This window comes from Bombyx mori, chromosome 4 (genome assembly GCF_030269925.1).
Source record: "Bombyx mori chromosome 4, ASM3026992v2".
In the NCBI taxonomy this organism is placed as follows: Eukaryota; Metazoa; Arthropoda; class Insecta; order Lepidoptera; family Bombycidae; genus Bombyx; species Bombyx mori.
The window spans coordinates 14,910,782-14,919,976 of NC_085110.1; the positions used below are offsets into that span (position 1 = coordinate 14,910,782).

The 9,195-nt window shown below is 36.2% G+C and overlaps 1 non-coding gene across 1 annotated transcript; it reads right to left on the minus strand.

Annotated features, from left to right (window-relative positions):
• Positions 1-6,666: 6,666 nt before the first annotated feature.
• LOC105842305 (uncharacterized) lies at positions 6,667-9,195 on the minus strand. The gene is made up of 2 exons (XR_009973034.1): positions 8,041-9,195; positions 6,667-6,850 (listed from the first exon to the last, which is right to left on the minus strand). It is a non-coding gene; the product is annotated as an uncharacterized LOC105842305 (transcript).

The following is a 9,195-nucleotide window of genomic DNA, read 5'->3' on the forward strand; positions in this document are numbered from 1 at the left end:
GATTAAATTGTGGTTGAAGTTAAAGGTTTTCTAACGAGTTTCAAAACTCTTCTCGCATAAATTATTTTTGATGTCCTTTCGAAATGTAAAATGAAATAACATTAAAGCTTAGGTATATGTTTAAAAACGTTAAAAACGGACAAAAGATTATTGTTCATGACAGTACGATTTGGCACAAAAGACATGGCGTTTTAGTTTTTTATTTATTTATTTATACCGACTTATCTACCTTACTTTTTGTTCAGAGATTATTTAAATGATATTGTAATAACGGAAAGCAGAGCCGCCTTGCCTTTAATTTTCTGGTTGTGCCAATTCCCACCAACAATTTTTGTTATCTTATCTCAAACAAATAAATATCAATGATTGTATGTATTTTGTAAATATGAATACCACTCGATCGATACTTTTATTGGTATGTTTTATGTTGGTTATGCAATTTATATTCATGAGCTGTGTTAATGAAAAATTTGGGATGTATATAAGAGTAAATAAGTATATCTTTTTCATTTTAAATTGCATACTTTTAAATTAAACTTTTTTTTGGTATTATAGCCATAAATTAAAAGAAATTTCTTTTTTTTTTTCAACACATTACCAAGGGGCAAATTTTATTTTCAATTATTTGTAAATTTTTCAGTTCTATTTATTTACAAAATTAAATTTTAAATCTTTGTCTTATAAAAAATACAATGTTGGATTCTCAAATAATTGTTGGAATAGTTCCAACTATTTAGTTTGAAACTCCTAACAGGTATTCGTGTCAATAGAAGCCGTACAACGTTGAAATTGCGCAAAGCTTCTTGGTAACCACAACGATGTGCCGCCTAATTTTATATTAGAAAGTAAAAAGATACAACAACCGCTAACTTTTTACAAAAGGAATTATTTGTGGAAACTTAGCTTTTTGTGTAGCACACAGCACAGCCACGAGGTATTTCGATTAGATATTGTCTGTTTGGCATTTGATTGATGTGCATTATTGTCGAATTTATACTTTTTTTAATTCGTTTGATAAGGTGATACAAGGATTTGGCTTTTATTATGCAAGATATTTAAAAAGAAAACATCTCGGTTAAAGTTGTCACATCTCGTTTCATATTTAGTAGATATTTTCATTGCTACCTACTTTGTTGGACTGTAAAGCTGACCATGAATACTGCAGATCTAGTGGTGTCAAAATTAATCAGTTTTATTTGTATTAGTTTGGGCATAAGACTTCAAGGATTTCATGATAGTTCCACTTCAAAGAGATCCCCATTGTCCAATATTTATACGATATTTACTAGAGAGCGGACTGATGTATTAAACAATGATGTTTTGTTAATATAGAATAGTTCTTAAATAAATCCTTTTTTAACTTGGTTTCCCGATCTTTTAATTTATGTCATTGGCAAAAAGTAAACGCTATTGCCAAAAGAAAAAAAAAGAAAAAAATATCATTATTGTAGTATTTCATAGTTGAGATCGAATCTCATACAAAATGAAAACATTATTGTAGCTCTGTAACTGTTACCAGTCATAAAAAAATACAAGTCATTTTCGAAACTCGAAACGACAGTCGAACAAGTAAACCGATTTTTTCGTCGGTGCACCAAAAATCGATTAGTTTTTGTGCTGGAGAAATCGATACCGAAGCAAAAAGCTATCTTTCATAAGCAATGACGCGACTGTATTCCGAACCGTTAGGCATTAAGCGCCTAACTGTTACGATTTTGCTTAAGCAGCATTGGTTTTTATTTGTTCAATACGAAATCGAGTTGTAGGTGTGGGCTGGTGGTTTGTTTTTCGAAACAGTTCTGGCCACACGCGCTTTGAAATAGGAGAAGAATGGTCAAGTTTCAAAAGACACTCTCGTAAATTTCGTATCGAAAAAGGTGGGTAGGACTTTTTTCGTAATTTTCGTTAGAATGTATAAATATTCATTTACGATAATTTAAATATGTATATAAAAAGACAATTTACTTGCTTTTAATATGCTTTGCTATCCAGTTTATTTGGATGGTTGCAGAGTTAGGGTCCCTCAGATGTGAGTTTTTTTTTTTTTTTTATAAAATTATTTTTAGGATATTTTTCTCTGGAAGTATTGATTGTGACTGCAAATATTGTGAATGCATATGAAGATATTACGTTACTTCAAATCGCAAAATCTATAAAACGGTAAATTGCAAGGACAGTCATTTTTAATGTGACAAGCAAGAAATTTCATACACCTGCTTGTGGTAGAAATTAAATGTTCACGAAATTTTATTCATAAGAGATAATTAAAAATTCCTTTTGTCCTCTTTTGAATCTTGTTTTTTTTTTTATTTTTTATTAAGCCATTGTAACGATCGACTTGTTTTAAGTAGTAGATTACTCAGACGCGACAGATTTTTACTTTACTATAAAATTACTACTACCATAATAAGTGTTTGTAAAAGATATTTAGTGTTCAGAATTTGGGTCGAGCTTGCTTTACTCCCTTGTGTATATACACTGTAACCTTAACACAAGAAAAATCCTGTGTTTTAGCAACAAAATAAAAACTGTTTTAAAATCATTGAAAATAATACGAACACTGCAGTGATAGTTAACTTGATATTCGACTCGTGTCCTCAATCATTCAGTGATGCAAATGAATTAGTTTCGTTTCCCCCCGAAAGTGCATCACTTCCGATCGATCCCCATTCGTTCAATTCCTTAGAGTATAACGCTCCTTGTTAAGAACACAATGGAAATTTCATTGGAGTTTACATCGTGACGCCGGTCGATCTATGTATGCTCTAACGATATTTTAGTTTGCATTAAATTAGCATTGGTTCTTTACTCTAATATGATTTTTTTAAACCATATATATCTATATATATTAAAAATGAATTGCTGTTCGTTAGTCTCGCTAAAACTCGAGAACGGCTGGACCGATTTGGCTAATTTTGGTCTTGAATTATTCGTGAAAGTCCAGGGAAGGTTTAAAAGGTAAGATAGATAAATATGAAAATGCTCGGAATTGAATAAAAATAACAGAAAAAATTTCCTTCGACGTGTCCCCCGTCGGACGGATTCCTTTTGTTTGTTTTAAGTTTATTTTATACAAAAGTTTAGGTCTTTTATTTATCGATTGAGGCACTGCGAAGTCTGTCGGGTCAGCTAATTCTGTAATAAAAATACTATTTGTTCGTAGTCTAATCATGTAAATGGCAATTCCGCGGCTAATATTACTGGGTCCTCACTAAAAACCTCCGGGCTCTGTTGAGTTACATGTCTTGTAACTTCATTGATGACAAAAGGAGGCGTGGAAGAAGGAATTTGAAAAGATTGTCTTCTACTTAAAAGTGTTCTAGCGTCTACATTAAAACCACACTATTCGTCAATAAATAACGTCGAAATTATTATAATTTTAGACCATAATACTGTGCATAACACTGTGAAATATTGCAACATGAATGTAAATTGAAACAGGAATATATTGCAGGAAGTGACATACATTATTTCTCTATCGTATCCTAAATCAGTACTAGCACTTCTATAATCACATATAGGTGTGTGTAAGTGCTAACAATAGCGATATTTTGTAGCAGTACACACCTGCGTGTGACGTCATCGCCCGGAACCTACCCTGCGCCTTATCCATGAATTAGCATTTCCCGAGGCGAGACCTGCTTTCCTGTTTGACGGTAGGGCTGTAACGACGTAATAATTTAAGATAGACTTTCCTTATGTCAAACAGAGAATTAAGATTGAGATATAATTGGTGTATGTATGGTTTTCAAATTTATCTTATACCTTCCTGAAAACATCCGATGTACGAATTGGTTCAGGTATAATTGAAGACAAATCTTCAATCGTTTGTAACGTAAACAAAATAGGTTTAGTTTTTACTGATCAATATTTTTATTAGTTTGCCAATTTAAGTTTTTTTGTTTTATTGGTTAGATGGGTGGACGAGCTCACAGCCCACTTGATGTTAAGTGGTTACTGGAGCCCATAGACATCTACGATGTAAATGCGCCACCCACCTTGAAATCTAAGTTCTAAGGTCTCAGGTATAGTTACAACGGCTGCCCCACCCTTCAAACCGAAACGCATTACTGCTTCACGGCAGAAATAGGCAGGGTGGTGGTACCTACCCGTGCGGACTCACAAGAAGTCCTACCACCAGTAAAAGTTTTGTAATTTTAATTGTATACAACCCTGAGCGATTGGCGCGTTTGTAGCTCGATGTACTGCTGCTGCGGCTTGTAGTTGCAGTCAGGTAGTAGTCAGTAATGTTTAGCAGACGTAATAGGTAGAATAGTGCAAACCCTATTTATTTTGGTACCGAATTTCGAGGATGATTTCGTTCAACAAACATTTTTGTTCACGGGGTCATAACTTATTTGAGTTGCTTTTGTTAATTTAGAATAAATGTTTTCAAAATAGTCACTGGTCACGTCACTCGTTTGTCAATGTGTGGTAATCAAAACAAATCCTGACGTGGTATGAGCGTTAAGACAGCTCAATATCCAAACCAGGCTCTCTAACATCTGCCTCAAGAGGAAATTTGAGTTTTTCGGTCACATTGCCAGAAAGAGCGGTGACAATCTTGAAAAATTGATAGTAACTGGCAAGGTTGCAGGCAAAAGGTCTCGTGGCCACAATCCAATGCGCTGGTCCGACCAAATCCGCACCAGTCTCGATACCACAGTCTACGATGCCATACACACCGCTGAGAACAGAGGAAGATGGTGAAACGTCATCCAGAGAAGGATAATGGGAGGAGATGGTCGCGACCCTCAGACATCAGGAGTGCGACTCAGGGAGGAGGAGGATATGAGCGTGTTTGGGATACTACATTAATTGTCTAGCTGCCAGCCCTAATCGCAACAGCATGAATTATGCGACCCGCTCCACTACCCGTTTTTGTCGGGATCTTGTTTATGAATGAGCCCATGTATTTATAGACAGTTTTCCTTTACAAGTGTCGTAATTATCTCAACAAGGCTTGTAGTTTCAAGACTTGGAGATTGATATAGGATGCATTAAATTAAATAAACGCTTAGTATCTTCTACATTTTGTATCTGAAATGTTGTAGTGATTTGAAAATCGATACGATGAAACCCGGGACAATTTTGTTACGTTTCAGAATTTATTTATATGTCTAGTTTCTATTGCAAAGCTGTCACAAAATTGTTTCTGTTCAAATGATACTGATAGTATCCTGTCGGTTTGTTTTAATTTTTTTTATTTGTATTTTTCGTTCATAGATCACGCAAAAACTACTGATACCATTTTTAGTAAACTTTTGTATTTAAAAGTTTATATAGTTAACAATATATATTGTTTGAAGTCGTCGTGGCCTAAAGGATAAGACTTCCGGTGCATTCGTTGTTGCGATGCACCGGTGTTCGAATCCCGCAGGCGGGTACCAATTTTTCGAATGAAATACGTACTTAACAAATGTTCACGCTTGACTTCCACGGTGAAGGAATAACATCGTGTAATAAAAATCAAACCCGCAAAATTATAATTTGCGTAATCACTGGTGGTAGGACCTATTGTGAGTCCGCACGGGTAGGTACCACCGCCCTGCCTATTTCTGCCGTGAAGCAGTAATGCGTTTCGGTTTGAAGGGTGGGGTAGCCGTTGTAACTATACTGAGACCTTAGAACTTATATCTCAAGGTGGGTGGCGCATTTACGTTGTAGATGTCTATGGGCTCCAGTAACCACTTAACACCAGGTGGGCTGTGAGCTCGTCCACCCATCTAAGCAATAAAAAATAAAAAAAATAAAACTTATTTTTCTGCGATGATAGGAGTTGGACAAAAGGCAATGAAGACAAAAAATATATTCATAATGAAGTGCAAAAATTCTGAGGAGAATGATATTTGGATAAATAAATATTCTAGATTCCACGGCCCAAGGCAAGAGCTATTTTCATCTGTACTCATAAGCTGTGCAGAACTGTATTATCTGATAGATTAGATTATCTGATATATGATCAGAAACCGATATCTTTCACAGAATTTCATTTGGCTAGCTAGCGGCGAGGCGGTAAACACTTTTATCATTTTGATTTAATTGCGAAGATTGGGCCCGAATTATATTTATTTTTACCTCTTTTTCTGACATTCATTAAAAATTGGCCCTGAGCTAGGGTCACCTAGGGACCTAGAGAGCTAGGGTCTTTGCAACTAATATTAACCTTATAAATGTAATGATAACTTCAATCCAATACTCAACTTACAATTTTAGATTAATTTAACAATTATATCAATTTTTTCGGGTCGGGGTCGAACCTCATAGATAGGTCGAGTTATATGTGACACTTTGTACCCGAAGATGGTAACGCCCAGGACTGAAGATGTTCAAGGCCAAATTACTATATCCATAGACATCTACAACGTAAATGTCCACCTTGAGACATCAGTTGTAAGGTCTAAGTTTTAACAGTACAACAGCTGCCCTGCCCTTCAAACCGAAACGCATTATTGCTTCGCGGCAGAAATAAGCAGGTTTGATTTTTATTACACCATGTTATTCCTTCACCGTGGAAGTCAATCGTGAACATTTGTTAATTACGTATTTCATTGGAAAAATTAGTACCTGCCGGCGGGATTCGAACACCGGTACCTCGCTACATACGCATGCACCTTACGTCTTATCCTTTAGGCCACGACGACTTCGATTAATTAGTCGAATTATGTTTTATTCGTGATGATTTTTATTTTCAAAACAATCTGCGCGGTATAATCTCTTGCACGCCTTTATGATCCAATCCCGGTGCACAGCAACGCCAGTGTATACGCTGTAACCGTCCGCGATATATGACAACACACCGACTAGTATCTGTGGTTGGCTGGTCACTAAGCCATTGCCGGCGTCATCCCTGAAACATGTGAATAATTAATTTGAGTCCCCGTGCTTGTATCTTCGAGGCATTAGTCGTCGACTTCGGTTGAGTTCTGTCTCATGCGAGATCTGGACGAGGCTTAATGAGCAAAGAGAAGCTTAACTCTGTTCAGCTACCGTCCTGAGCGCGTAGATGAAAGTCCGGTACTTTCTTCCTGGCCCAACAAAAGGTACGGAAAATAGATCTTGTACTAGAAACTACAGGAGAAATTGTGGATACTTTACTAGCGCTACTGACATTAGAAACACATAAGTTTTGTCAAGCGTTGTAATGCAATCTTTACCTAAATCAAACACCTTGTTTAACGACAATATTATTTATTACGAATATCTTCATTCATTGAGCTTAGTTACAGCAAATGTCATGTAACTAATCCTTTAAAAATATTTGATAATGCATTGTAAACCTCGTCTGATAGATCAGGTAGAAACAGACAAAACGAAAGTAAAAACTTTTCTTATTAGCATAGGCAGCTTTACCTACCATACCTACTTTACCTACCATACCTACTTTACCTATGCCAGGGGCTCCTAAGCTTATTTTGTCTACTGCCTATTTTGAGAATAAATTATTTTTTACCGGCCCCATTTTTTCACCTATTATAAACCATTAAAGCGAGAGCTCAGTCGGTGTCTAAGAATCCTCTTAGATGAAATTACAAATCGCCTCCCAGGCCTCTACACAACACCCCCATTTTTTTTCTGGGTCTCTTACCGCCCCCCTTTAGGCCTGCATTGCCCACAAGGGGGCGTTATCGCCCACTTTGGGAAAGGCTGACCTATGCGGTCTAAGTTACACTATGTGCAATGGTGTTAGGGTGCACCAGCCTCGGCACTTTCAATGAACCGTTATATTTCTACCTATTCCATTTTGACCACACAGTTACTAGGGGACGCTAGGGTGATAATTGCACATGGGTGCTACACGGGTTAGAGACGTCTTTGCTTATCAGCATATTCGGGTAAGCGCTTAAAAGAGCTTATCAACAATACAAGCCTCAACCAAAGGTTTCTACTCTGAAAATAATAGCGTATCATTACTACCACTATTATTACTAAAGACGAACACTAAAGATGATGATGAATCATGGCCATGTAGTTTACTACAAGGCCATGTTTGATTTACGAGCTTAGTACATATCTCTAGCAGCTAAATCTATAACTTACTTATGATTATTTCCAATAATAGGTACACAGCACAGCGTTCCTCCTCCGACATTGTACCCTGTGATCTGTCTGCATTCTTGCTGCGTCATGATCTCTTGTTTTGTCGCTTTTAGCGATCGGCGGCTACTGAAATCCCCGAGTTTCTCCAACTGGAAATATTCATTTCATACTATTAAGCATGCACGTATTGTGTAAAGCGATTTATCACTTGATTTGACAGATGTTTTGGGCTGGTTTGAATGTTTTCTGGTAATACAATAAATAAATGTCCTGCTAAAAGGTTTATTTTAAGTTTTATCTGTATATATTCAGCTTTCGCCTTTCAAAAGTTCTACAGTTCTTACCCTTTTGCGAACCATTTAACGAAACAACGTATAATAATACTAGCTTTTGCCCGCGACTTCGTCCGCGTGGAATAGTTCACAAATAATGCTTTATTTTAGAACAAATTTGGTTAGTATAAAAAACGTTATAGTGAGCCAACCTTAACATATAGACATATGCTGTCGCGGACTTTTTTTTAGATCTTTTAAAGGGGAACAATTCTGTCATACATTATTTTAGCGAAACTTTAACCGTTTCTGCAGCGCACGAAGCGGAAGCTCTCAAGAGGTAAATATAGCCCCGATTTTGAAACATTCTTTATTGGTGCTCCGCTTGTATTGGTCTTACCGTGACGTTATATAGCATAAATTCGATAAATGAGCTATCTAACACTGAAATAATTTTTCAAATCGGACGAGTAGTTTCTGAGATTAGCGCGTTCAAACAGACAAACTCTTCATCTTTATAATATTAGTATAGATTGGTAAGACACGCCTCGAAGGTATCAACGATATATAAGTATAGCTACAATAACTCATTTTAATGAAGACAGTTAATGTTTACGTATATTTTAATCCAAATTAAATAAATAAATGAATAAGCCTTTATTGCTGTTAGAGTTTAACTTATTTAACTAAACATAAAATGATAATAATAGAGGTAAGAAAACTATAAAATTAACTTATACTAAAACATATCTCGGCATTCGGCTTATCTCTCCTCTTAACAGCTTGTCTTTCGACAAAGGCCTCCTCTAAGGATTTCCATTTGCTTTTGTCCTTTGCTGTACGTAACCATCCTGGCCCAGCTATTTGCTTCAAGTCGTCTTCC